The sequence below is a fragment of the Lipophrys pholis genome, assembly GCF_963383615.2.
Source record: "Lipophrys pholis genome assembly, chromosome: 7".
NCBI lineage: Eukaryota > Metazoa > Chordata > Actinopteri > Blenniiformes > Blenniidae > Lipophrys > Lipophrys pholis.
Window position 1 is genome coordinate 16,403,142 of NC_137638.1, and position 13,598 is coordinate 16,416,739.

Genomic DNA, 13,598 nt, shown 5'->3' on the forward strand with positions numbered 1-13,598 from the left:
AAGGGGGGGAAAAAAAAAAAAAAAAAAGTTTGGGGTGAGGGGGACGAGAGAGATGATGGAGTGATGAGTGGAGGGGAAAAAAAGAGGCCTGATGAGAAAATGATAACCATCTGGGTCCACTTTCAATTTCATCCCTTTTGCCCCCCAAACTCAAGACCTCCAATTTCCATGGTGCCTCCTTTTGAGGTGCCATTCCATCACTGAAGGGAAAAATATTTTGCCCCGGGAGCAAGTGTCAATGTTAAGTTTCAGGAAGTGTCTCCTGGTCTAGACATTCCCTCCGTATTAACGTTTTCATTTGGAATAATGTGAGCAAGAATTCTGATCTTGATATATATTAGTGATCTTTAGTGAAATGTAAAAATGCAAATCCAGACTAAGTCTTTTCTTGATTGACCAGGACATCAAGTGTGTTTTGTTTCTTTCTTTTTTAGCAGTTGGATCTATAAATGACTTCAAGCTGTGGCTTTGTTATTAATTTTCTGAGAATGTCTGGCAGGTTAAAGGTCAGACTGAGTGATGGAAAACTTTGACTTCCTATTTTAAAGACAGGATGTGTAAAACAGATGAGTAGCTCTTTGTTAGTGCATCTTTCAACGTGTCCATATTAAAAAAAATAACAACTTAGATTAAAATCTTTCTTTTAAATTCATATGCAGCACATTAAAATTTAACAGTTGTAAATATTTGAAATAGACAGAGGCAATCCCAAGGCAGATTAAAGAAACCCTTGTGTGAGTTCATAGAATTATCTTCACCTCTCTGGTATGTAACTGTCTCTTTACCTTTTGTCCTTGAGTGTCTGGCTCCAGGTCTTTAACCCAGGTAGTCTTCATTAAGTTGTCCGGTTCCCCACACACACGCATGTAATCCTGGAATGATAAATGGCTTTCTTTGATTTGTGCAGATGTGTCTCTGGCACAGAATGGACTTTAATGTGTATAATCAAACTGAGAAGCCACTGGTTGTTATTATTGTCTGTCTCGCTGTCTCCGCTCCTGTCTCTGTGCCTGTTTCTTTTTCTGGCCCCGTGCTGATAAGGCACAAATGTGCTGCTGCAGATGTACTGTCTTGTGTAACATCATCGATACCCTCCTGGCTGAAATTGCACCCATGTAGCCAGTGCACACACCACCTTCCCATGGGACATAAATTTAAGATGGGCTCATCAGTATGTTTTCCAAAGTCATTATTTCTGCGAGATTTAATCTGATTGATATGATTGGGACCAAATTGAATTTAACCTCTGTGATATTGAATCTGATGCATGTGAAATCAAATCTTGTGGGGGGCCTGTTTCTTCACTCGCGTCTTGTGGATTTATACATATCCATCTCGAGAGGCAATTACAATGTGAAGCAGGCCTCTGGGAGTCTTTGTGTTTCGTCCTGTGTGTCAGTGCAATGCTCATTGACGAAACCTACTGAAAACAGCAACCAGGGGGTAATCCGATGTTCACTGACATCTACTCAGGAGATAACCCTAACCAAGACATCTACTGTCCAATCACACCTTAGGTATGGCTTCTGTGGACACCAATAGGAACTTCAGTCGGAGATCGTTAGTGGGCGATGAATAATGTGAAATAGAAGGAAAACCTATGGATTACTCATGCCAGATAGTGTACGGGGAGGGCTGTTCTTTGTAGATTTAATAAGGTAGTGTACAAAAACCCAGAGCTGACCAGATGGCCCACACTGAATCACCCCTGCCAGATTAGGGGGACTGCTCGATCCAAAAAGTGGGAGAAATTTAGAGGAAGCGAGTCCAAGAGAGACCAGATGTCCCTAACAGGCCCCTGTAGGTTCCAGGCCAAAAACCGTATCAAGCAGATGACTACATATTAGGTCAGCATCTCACTCACACAGACAGTAAATGGAAACGCTGCCACAGCATTATGGTCTCGGTACACAGCATCACTCACAAGAGCCCATAAAGATCTTCTCCTGAAATTATAGGGTTACATTTTTATTTATTTTTTTAAAGCATTTTGTCTGCACAGCGAACTACTTTTGTGTCCTTTTGTTAAACTTGCAAGCATAACTTCTTTCTCCTCATAAACACACTCTCGTGTCAGCGTCTGTCTTTCACTCCACTTCACTGGGCTACGTGCATATGAGCAAACCCGCCTCTCGTGCTCTCCAGCTTTATATTCATAGTCGGAGCTTGGAGCAGTGTTTTTACAAGCTGGACCCACTGAACCGTGTCCGCTCAGCTTCCTGTTTGGGGGGGAAAAAAAGTCCCTGCACCTACCCTGCAATCTTACCTATGTGAAATGTATTTCGTTTTAAGACAAAGAGATCAGATTTGTTTAAAAAGTTATTAGATGTTTTCTTCACTGTGTCCAATTCAGTTTTCCAATACAAACCATGTAGATGAAGAAAAAAAAAAATAATCTTATGCAACCTCAAGGTCAGAATAAAGTTTGCCACATATGCCCTTTGAGCTGCAAATATATCAGATACCGTACATATTATACTCATGCTGTATTATTGATATAATTGATGAAACTACGTTTTGCAGCCTTAGCAGTCGCACTCTCGCCTCAGAGCGAGAATGTCCTTGGTTCAAGTCTGGGCTGAGGAGCCATGGGGGGTTTGTATGTTCTCTTTCTGCATGTGTGGGTTTACACTCAGTCCAAACACATGTACTGTGAGTCAGGTTGATCTGTGATCCTGAAATGCCTCTCAGTGTAAACGTGAGTGTGTGTGTGTGTAAGTGGTTGTCCCTTTCTCTGTGTTTGTCCTGTGATGGGCTGGCCATCCGTCCAGCATGTGCCCTGCCTTCACCCTTTGTTAGCTCAGATTGGTTCCAGTGCTAAATGACTCTGAAAAAGGATAAAGTGGTATATAAGATGGATAGATGGATAACAGAGCTCTGCTGTATTCAAACCCTTTTTGAACTTCTATATTTTCTAAATGGCTTTGTCATCATTTGAACCCTCACCTACAGTGGGTACAGATAATGTTCTGATCCGCTTACATTTTTCATTCTTTTGTTGTATTGCAGCCATTTGCTAAAGTTCAATTTTTTCCTCACTAATGTACACACAGCACCCCATATTGACAGAAAAACAGACATTTTTGCTGCTTTATTACAGAGCAAAAACTGAAATATCACATGGTTACAAGTCTTCAAAGCCTTTGCTGTGACACCCCGATATTTCAGTCATGTGTTGCCCAGTTCTTCTGATCAGATTTGAGAAGGGTCTAGTGAACCTTCTAATGAAGGTGTGTATTACAGAGTCACCAGTTAAGGTTGGCCACTCAAGCCCTACTCAGACTTGAAATGGGGATATTCTTGGTATGAGGTATGCCAACCACTGCATCCCCATTTCTGAACAGTAGTTTGTAAACTGTTTTCTTAGGTGTTCACAATGCATTCTGTATATTGGTGGTAGTGGTAGATGAGAGGTTAGATTCTCAGCACTTGAGGATGTGTTTCCTCAACCAAAGTATCAATACAGTGTGTAAATAAAGTAGGTTTTTTAGAGTGGTTTTCGATCAGCTGGTAGATGGGGTTACTTTCCAAACCAAACATTAGTAGTTTGATCCTCCATGTCACCTTTCGTCTATCTTAAAGTATGATGTGAATGATTTTATGAGCAAATAGGTGAATTTGATGGATCCTACAATGAGACAGCAGAAACATTAACATATGCTATGTGAGAGTAGTGCATTTACCATTTCCTTTAAGAAAGGCCATACATTCTTGCTCTATGAATCTAAATGGGTGATAAAAAAGTATTAAAGCTGGTATGTGGATCATGGTGCAGCTGCCTGCAAGCTTAGTTTTATCAGCTGTAGACAGAAATCCAGATGTTATCAGGAGGCAGATGCACATCGATAGGTTGTCTGTTCACTTTTTGGATTTGGCCTTCTTTGAATTCCTCAAAGCCAAATTAAAGGATATGATTTTTTTTTACTAACACCATAAGACAAACCAGAGTATTTTCTGAAAGGACAATGATCCTCAAAGGCAAATATGTCTTGGTTTGTTCGCTAAATCTTGTTCCAACAGATCTTTCCGACCAGCTGCGGCTGGCACACTGCAGAGGGATTAATAGTAATGATAGCAGTGCAGTGTGTTTTGCTCTGCGTGTGCAAGTTCTCCTTGGAGGCATTTGTTGCAGGTCTCAGGCACATGTCGTGGGATTAAGGAATTAGCCATAACAAATAACCTCATGCACACACCCTTGCCTGCATCACCACATGTCACCACATTGCACTCCAACATTACAACCCCAAACCAGGGTACACATGTTCCTGTAGAGCAACACAAAAACTTTTACTAAGTTCTCAGCCTCACTATTGAATGTTGTTGACAGTTTAAGAGAAGCAGGTATTGTTGGGCTGCCTTAATGTAAGGGTTACATTTGTAAAAGATAAGGTAATGGGAGGGATAGCCAAGTTATCAGAGACTCCTTTTGTCCTGAAGAGAAATACAATAAAGAACAGTGAACTTTCCAGTGTTTCCCCTGGGTTCAGGTTCTCGCTAATCAACAGTGCACACAGCCGTGACTGTTCTGTTCCAGGGGACTGGAGATGGAGGGAGGGAGGGAGGGGTAGATAGGACGAGGGTCCTACACTTGAAGTGGGCGGACAGGGGAGGGGGGGGTAGTCTGAGGGTGCACGTGATTGCATGATTCGAGGTGTGTATGTGGACAGTTGTATGCTGCACGAAAGGCAAAACCTCCGGGGGCCCAAGCATTCGTGTGTGCGTGTGTCAGTTAATTCTACGTGTAGATGAACAAATTATGTCAGTGGCACCAAGTCACTTAATAATGGAGAGTTAAGTGAGTTGGGTTTTTGAGGTTGTGCTATAATTACTGTCAGATGTCAGGGTGGAGGAGTGGGATGGAGGGAAAGAAAAGGAGTCTGTGTGTTCGAGAAAAGAAAGGGGGGAAAAATGATATGGCTGCTTTATGTACTGGGCCAAGAACACAAATGGTGTACATGCGTGTTTTTTCAGACCTAAAAAGTCACTTACACAACACTTTAACTTTGGGCTGTATAAAATTCTTATCATTCGTATTATCTGCCTCATAAGGTACATTTACTGCAATAACGAACTTAATGATCAACCAGATGTGATCAGCAGTATAAATGCCCACCAAGAAGGTGGGACAGATTTCCACCCATGTGGTGAACAGTTTCAATTCAACCTATCTGTCATTCATACTGTAACATAATTCTGTGTGTTCTTTAATGCGTGCCCCTTCTCTCGGTACCCCAGAATGAAAATGCAACCTAATGCTGGTCTCCAGGCCCAAGCGTCTTGTGGGTGGTATGTTTAGTTTTGCTGCATATAAAATTTGTGTCGCAGCAATTGAGTGTTCGGGCTCTACTCCTATACGGCCAGGCTACATCCTAATCATTGTCAGATGGCAGACAGAGTCCCTGCGTCTGGAGCCATTTACGAGGCCTCCAGCCACCTGGAGGAGGGGAGGGGCAGAGAGGGTGGGCAAAATCCGTCCATCGAGGTTGTCCTTTGTTGTCTGAGGCCGCGTCAGATGGAAAATAGGTAGGATATAAATAAGTGCCTAGCCAAGTTGCTTTCACAGGACAAGGAAATGTTCCTTTGAATATCAGAATTCTAATGTTTGTGTTTGACAGTACTGTTAAAAAAAAAAACCCTTGTGTTTAAGAAAACAAAACAAACTTTGTGTGTTGTTTTCGTCTATTGACTACCAAAAGATAACGTGTTAAAATACAAACCAGGGATTTTCAAAGTATGGATTGATAACCCCAACCTTTCAGAGTTTAAACTGCACAGCCTTCCCTGAGAATAGTCCTCTTTTGTTTTCCTAATGGTGATTTTCACATTTAGCTTGGGCTATGGTGGATAGAAACACTCACTCATGTAAACAGCAGCAGTGCGCTTTGTTTACTTCCGTACAGTATGTAATCTAAACTTAGATTTATGTGAAAAGCATCTTGGGGTGTTAAAATGATCAACTTTTGTTTTAACTAACTTCGATTCAGACCTGGCTTGCAGAGTGCTAATATTTTCCTTTTGTTGTTTTTGCTTTTGCGTTCAACTTATGCGTGTTTTGGACCAGAAAAACGATTTAGCTGCATCAGCTTTTGACAACATAGTCAAGGAATGAGCAACATGCTCCTAAATAATAAAACCATCAACTTGGCTCAAGTTCATATTCTGTTTTTACATTTAATAAGCTCGGACTGGCACCGGCTAATTTAAGAGGTTCCTAAACGCAACAGAGGACTGTGATGGATGTCAAATAAAATGTGAATTGAATATTCACCCTGCAGCTGCTCAAACAAAGAAAAGATTGACTGTTAAAATGCCCATGCTGTGGTGAGTCTGAGAAATGTCCATGTTTGACATTGCATTTCGTAGAAGTTTGGTGACTTTAGCTTTCTGTGTTTGAACCTTAGCATTTTCCTTTTGTAGAAATCTTGAAACTTCCCTGCTGCAATTCAACCCCACAAAGCTCGCATGATGTATTAGGGCATTTGTAAAAGTCTGACTATGTCTCCTAAGTGCAGAGTATGATAAACACCAGACGCGGCAATATTTTTCTCTTGAGTTCTGCTTGGCCTTCTTCATATGTCAGCTGGCAAGGATGCAGCTGTGCCATGCAGCTCCCGAGGCTTGATTCCAAACCTTTTCTTGACCCTGTGCAAATGCATGTAATTAAGCAATGAAAACTCGTTTGAGCTATTCCATAGCCAGGACTTCTGTTGCAGGAAATTAAGGATAATCTGGAGGCTGTGGACGCTCTTTGTTGCCACAAGGCGTTCTCAAGGTGAAGTGGCTCTCCTTCAAGATTGCTTTTTATCCTGTATGAATTAGTTTTGCGTGTTTCTGCTTACTGTGCCCCTCTCGCTCCCTCTCCGGGTTGTTTTTGTCTGCTTGTGTGTCTGGTTTTTATTTGTGCATCCAGGCATTATCACATTATTGTTTACTGACAAACGTCTCGAAAAAGATCAGCGAAAACATCGAAACAAATATGATCCTCACTAAAACAGTTGAAAAAAAAAATGTGTGTTTGAGTTTTTTTGTTTTGTTCTTTTCTTGTCCTTCTGCCTCTGTCCTTGACAATGTTGGTGATCGAGAGGAGCTGTTGTGTTCGGAGGGACAACACGTATGTGAAGAAATCTGATCACAGCAGTGAGTGAGGCTCGTTCAGGGGTCTACAACATGTGTGTCATTAGCCATCTGGTAGTGGCTCCCTGTGGCTTTCACAAAATCACTTGAATATTCAGAATATTTTTTACTTTTTATTTAAAACTTTGCTGATTTGCATAAAATCTTTGTTTGAACTTTTTTTTGTGAAATGGCCTGTTTTTCACGCAATCTGAGATTTTACAAAGTGTGCCTCACATGAGTATATGAGTCAACAAGGGCTAAATCAATGATACTTATTAGTCCATCCATCCATCCATCCATCCATCCATCCATCCATCCATCCAGTGAAGATAACCAAGGAGCTATTTCAACAAGTGGAAGCATCACGGTTCATTCCAACTGATGAGGAATTGTGACCTGAACTGGATAGTTTAGGTGGAATGGGAAGGGGTCAGCTCACAGCTTTCTTAGAAATAGTTATAGATCCAAATTGCAGATCACAAAGAATGTTTTCCCAACTTGTCCAAGAAATGATCGGTCAAAGTTATTTTAAGTAACAGAACGTCAACGCCGTCTCAACCACACGTGATAATCAATGGTCTAAATACCCCAAATGTTAAACTTGGAAGCAGCAGGAGGCCACACTGCCTGTGAATCCACTCTGCTGAAAAGAAGGAACTGAGCCAACCAAGTTCACCTAAATTGTCAAATTAGAGATTTGAAACCTTTCAGCTGTGACACTCAGAAAGCAGGGATAGAGTTTTACAAACACAATTTAGTTTACATGAATCCCACCTTGTATCAAAAGCTCAGGTAGATTTGTCTTTACTAGTGTTTGCTTTATTTGCTTGGCACATTTGAGACACTTTATTTGAAGTCCTCATCCTATCTGAGCATTGTCTTTTATCCCATGTAGACTTTTTAGGGAGTTTCATTGACCCCACAGCTTTCACTTAGTTTTAGTCTACTTGTAGTGGTTTGAGTTTGATGGTACATCATTATAAAAGCGAACAAAATATTTTATTACTAATTTCAAGAGAGCATACCCCGTCATGTTTTCTCAGGAGGAGCCCGTGTTGCTGTGGTGTACTTAATCTGTGAGTTTGTTTTCTTTATGTAATAAAAAAAATGAAAGCGAAACTAAAAAGAGAAACTTTTTTTATATTAATTGAATAGAGGAAAAATGGTAGCCTCAAATTTCAACTGTTTTGATCTTCCAAACTTGCAAGTCCATCGATCAAGTTTCTTTTTTTAATGATCATTTTATTTGGATGGGAGGGGGGGTGAAGGCCCTGTGTTACAGCTCATTTAGCAGGGGATAGTTTTAAAATGAAACACACTTCCTGGAGAACACAGGCCTTATTGAATAAACGATTTAATATGGTGTAAAACATTTATTAAATTTTTTTGTCTTGACAAATTATTTTCTCTGCAAACATCTGTACGGTGTGTAGTTTGTAAAGATGGCATGACATTTTAGAAATGGTATAATGGAGAGATTTAACCCATGATCCTGTGACAGCTTTTCCTTCCTTGAACAACCAATGCAGACCCCACACGAGTTGCAGCTTTGGTGCTGCTCTGACTGATTCATCTATTAGCCACTGTGAAACACCAAGTCTTTAAGTTTGTCAATTTTCTTCTGGTTCTAACTTAACTAACTTAAAACTAAGCAATATTTAAGTTTAAAACATCCCACCTGCTGATTGAATTATCCCACCAACTAAAATGTGCCATGATAATCCCTGTTTTTCACTTCACCTGTCAGTAGTCATAATGTCATGGCTGATTGATGCATTTATTCACATTGAAACAAACGTAAGTCAAAATCTAATTTCTGGACAATGTACTCTCACTCAATCTCTTTTTATAGTAATATCAAAAATAAATCCTAGTCATTAATTGAACACAAAGCAGATTTGGGGTTCAAAAGTTGTCCATTATCTCCCCCACGTCACATTTGCCCTGCTAAACTTTGCCAGTTGATTTCACACGCGACACATTTCAAACTCGCAGTGATGAAGTGAGAAAAAAGGTTCCAGAGCAAAACAGGTGGAAGAGATTTGGTAACCTGGCAGGTAAATGGATTTGTTCCTTGTTTCAAACACCCCCCACACACACACTGAGAGCTCTATAGAGGCAGTAATGAGTCATATCCTTCAAACCGCTGTTTTCTATCTCAAGACACCTCCTAAAACTCAGTCTGCAATAACCATCTCACACGTACGTACACATGTACATACACACAGCTCTAACCTGTTCACGGCTCTATACTGTACTTCTCACCTCTGGGGGTGTTTTCTGGGCAAAGAAATCACGTCATTCACCAACGTAAGCCTGTCACATGTCAGTCAAACTGAGGCAAACATTATGGTTGGTCTCCAGACACTACTGACTGGACACACTTTTAGTAAGTACTTCTGGAGAGTAAATTGAGAAATTTTCAGTTACAACATCTCGTACAGGAATGAAAGTAGCGGGAGGGGGGGCATACAATAACTGGTGGAGTAAGACTAAATGGCAGATTAAATGTATTTTATGGCAATATGTTGATTATGTGTAATTGAATGGTCTAATCAAATAAATCCTTCGTTTTCTAAGTTAGACATTGAAACTACCATCTCAACTGGAAATGTTCTTGTTTAAAAGGGAAAAGTTCCGTTAAGGTCACAGTACATGCAGAATATGTTTGCCTGGATTTTATTGGAGTTGGCAGGAGTTTGCCACAGTGAGCATTTTGTACTGTTGGCGTTGGTATCGCCATTGTCTCGTGAATAGAGCAAACAATGTTTTTCATTAAAGAACAGGGAAGGAAAAGGAACATTTTTGACACTGACACTGTGTTCCAGCTCGCATCACTCTTTGACCGTGTGTGTATACGTGTACAAATTACAATTTTAATTGACATGGAAATTAAATGAAGCCAGAGTGCAGATCCATTTTCTCTCTGGATAAAACATCCTGCGCTTCTCGTTCCAAACCATTAAATTGTCAGTTCAGTGCTCCTTGTATATCTTTCACAGAGCCATCTGCACAACATTGTAATTATCTTCAAGCTTATAATGTGAAAACATTAATTTTCCGAATTGATTGAGTTTTTCTTGCTATTTTAGCCGTTTTTCTTCACACAAAAATGCACAAACATTTTTGGGTTCGGGTAACATTTAGCTTCATTTTACAAAAAGCTTTTTGCTGGTTTGTTGGTGATTTATCTCCGCTGTTTTGTTGTCATCCTTTCTTTGTGTCATGAGTTCATGAATCAGTTTCTTTATAAAAGTAACAGCATCCATCATAGATGGCCTTCCTCTAACTAACTAGTCTAACTCCAGCTGAGTATAATGATTGAATCAGCTGACCCTCGCAGTGCTGACTCCTTTGCTAATGTATCACTACAATAATGAATCTGTGTGCACATTATCAAGACAGGATACATCAGATCGATGTTGGCTTGCATTTCTTCTGTCTGTCTGTCTGTCTGTCTGTCTGTCTGTGTCTATGTAGCCAGCTAACTTACAGGGTTTAATTATATGATTGCTTGCGTGTGCATCTGTGTGCGCGACCAGCCAACAGAAGTTCCTCAGAGCAGTAATGTGTGAGGTAAAAGGCTGGGCCTGCTGAGTGATTGCCACATTACTCTTGGGCATGAATCAATCTTCTGTTCAGACATTTGGCTATTTATGGACTCATGTGAATTTGATCATGTGTGTTTCTCTAATGGTTTCTTCGGATTTTCTAAAACCTCCACGGTAGTGCTGTTTTGCTATATAGGGCTGTGAATACCTGGTGAATGGGTGGTACGTTGACTCATACCATGAGTTGTGATTCGCGTTCGAGACGCTTCTCATATTCATTGTTGACCATGATGTTAAAAATATAGTGACTTTGCTTGTGTGTTTTTATTCTCTATATATTTGATTTGAGTTAAATAATCGTCCCTTAAGTCATCAAAGCAGATGCGAATTCTATATCCTGCATGCATGTTTGAGAGTTTTATAAATCCATAACCAAAGTGATGATCCTAATTATGCCATCCGTCAATCACCTAATTGCATCAGCTTTACATCTGTATTCTGAATCGTGCCACATTCACATGAATAAGTGTGTTACAATAAAAGGTTTGGAGACTGTGCGTACAAGTTTCTCTCTGCATTTGAATGCGGTTACACTGCAGGCCGCAGCTTTACCCGTGTCACCCTACCTGCCAGTATTTTCATTGCCTATTGTGAAGCCAAGAGCAAAATGACAGTTTGTAGGAACTCGGTGAAAGAAGGGATTTAGGCAGTAATCCGCTTCACTGATCCTTTTTTGGAACAACCAACCGCCTGGCACACAGCCTGGCCCTCGCCGTGACACGCCCGCTTTGGATACCTGAAGGTTGAACTGTAAACTTACACCCACAGTGGCATTTCGTGCTTTCCGCATACTTCATATCAGATGCTTCCTCAAGTGACTTACTTTAGTTGGTCAAATAAGCGATAGTGGGCTTGTAGTTGATGACAGATTGCCTGTAAATTTGAATGCAGAAATTTGTGAAAGGGTTTTTAATAATTTATTAAATGTGAGCACCCTCATCTTCTAGTGATATCCCTTGTTGGATTCCAGGGTTTTGTGATGAGTGGGATTTGCTCCTTCTATCTATTCTAAAGCAAGTTTAGAAAATGGATCTATGAATTCTCCTATTAAAGCCAAAGAGAGAAAAAGATAAATGTATTGGACTGAATATAGGAATATTGAAAATAGTTCTAAAAGAAGAGGGGTCATCTTCAACAACACAGAGGCATCAGAAACCAGAAGAACATGCTGGACGCAATCTGCAGACACATGACTGAGAAACATTTGTTAATAAGCTGTTCACAAGGTGTAAAGTTCTGCATCTCAAAGGGTTTGGAAGCCATTGATTATGGCGTTGTTTATATTTTTTTCTTAATTTTGTATATGGCTTGTGCCATATCATGGTTATCAAAACATTATCCCTTTGGAAGCAAAATCATGTGATAATCGGAGCTTTTACCTCTGCCCATCAGCAATTAATTGCCAATTTCTTGGTCAAGTAAAATAATGAACATTTTTCTTGTGTTGTATAATCATTTTTGTCTCTTTTTTGTGGTTTTAGGATTATTCTAAAGTTATTGCAATTTATAATTTATAAACAATCTGGCCCTTTAACACCTAATGTGAATTGACCTCTTTGTCAAATAGTGTCTGAGTCTGTGGGGAATAACTTGACAGACAAACAAAATCGAGAGGGACGTGTGCTCTCTTAACATGCACACTGATGCATACATGCAGGCTGGAGTGGTTTATAGGGTGGCAATAAAAAGCAAAACTGTGTGAAATCAATCCAGTGCGGGTTACAGTTTTTTTGAGGCTTTATTTTCTTAGAGGTGAAGAAATGAACCTGCCCAGAGTGTCATGTTTATATAAGGAAAATTTATTTGCATTTCATTTTCCAACTCTACAGGTGGGATTCTGCATGGCCCGATCTTTCTGTCTATAAGTCAGTTTAATTGTGCCTGGCATGCAGCTTCTGTCTTTCTATTACAGAAAAACAAATTAAAAATATAGTGTTTGTCTCAGTTTTGTACAAATTCATTTCTATTTAAATTGCTGTGTACATTGCATGGAACAAAGACACTCGACGGGAACCTGGATGTTTAATGCCTTTTGCTGCTTCCAGTCTATTTCTAATTTTGTGCTATTTCTTTGTTAGGTTAATGCTACAATTTTCTTACTGTCTTCTTTTGTGTTTACTCACAGGAATTACAGCAGTGTGCAACCAGCCTTTTTCTTAAAGTGGAAATCTGCTCATTTGATCTTCGTATACAGGTAAAAACATCGGCAAACATTCCATTTTCATGCACTGCCTTTCTGCACACACTTCAGACATAAAAAAAAAAAAAAAAAAAGATTAAATAACGTCTTAATGTTTCTTAATGTGCTCTCTTTTATAAGATCTTCATGTTATTTAATGAACTGCATAGCAGGAATATATTTTTCGTCTGAGATGTTACCACCCCAGAAATGTCAATTATTATTCCATCCATCAATCAGACTTCTATATCGCTGTATCCTGTTCAGGGTCGCAGGGCGCTGGAACTGATCCAAGCAAAAGCAGGGTTGATGCTGGACAGCTGGATTTATTATTCACTCAACCAAATTTAGTTCATAAAAAAGTTGGTAAAATTCTAAGACACACCATGTTAGTTCTTTGCTGGTTGGGGTGTGTCTGCTAAATATACGACTGCAACAACAAGTACAACAGTATCTGACTTGTCAACAAATAGTAGCTTCAAATAGATTCTCAAGCTAACTTGGCAGCTACAGTTCTAGTATAATACACAGGCAGCAGTCCCAGATGGGTCCGGAATCCTGACACTCGGCAATAAAGACAGATAGTCCAGCAACTCTTTATTTTCTGATTCTAGTTAGATAGTAACACAATGTAAACTGATCCCTGCAAATACGAGTGTAATGGTTAATCCCTTGCTATCCAATAACATGGC

General features: G+C 39.9%; 1 protein-coding gene across 1 annotated transcript in view; it reads left to right on the forward strand.

The window, feature by feature from the left end:
• Positions 1 to 13,598, forward strand: part of bmpr1ba (bone morphogenetic protein receptor, type IBa) — a 62,560-nt gene that overhangs the window by 6,351 nt on the left and 42,611 nt on the right. Inside the window, exon 2 of the mRNA XM_080468425.1 lies at positions 12,853 to 12,921. The gene's annotated coding sequence lies outside the window, so the exon portion shown is untranslated. The remainder of the gene's footprint in view (positions 1 to 12,852; positions 12,922 to 13,598) is intronic.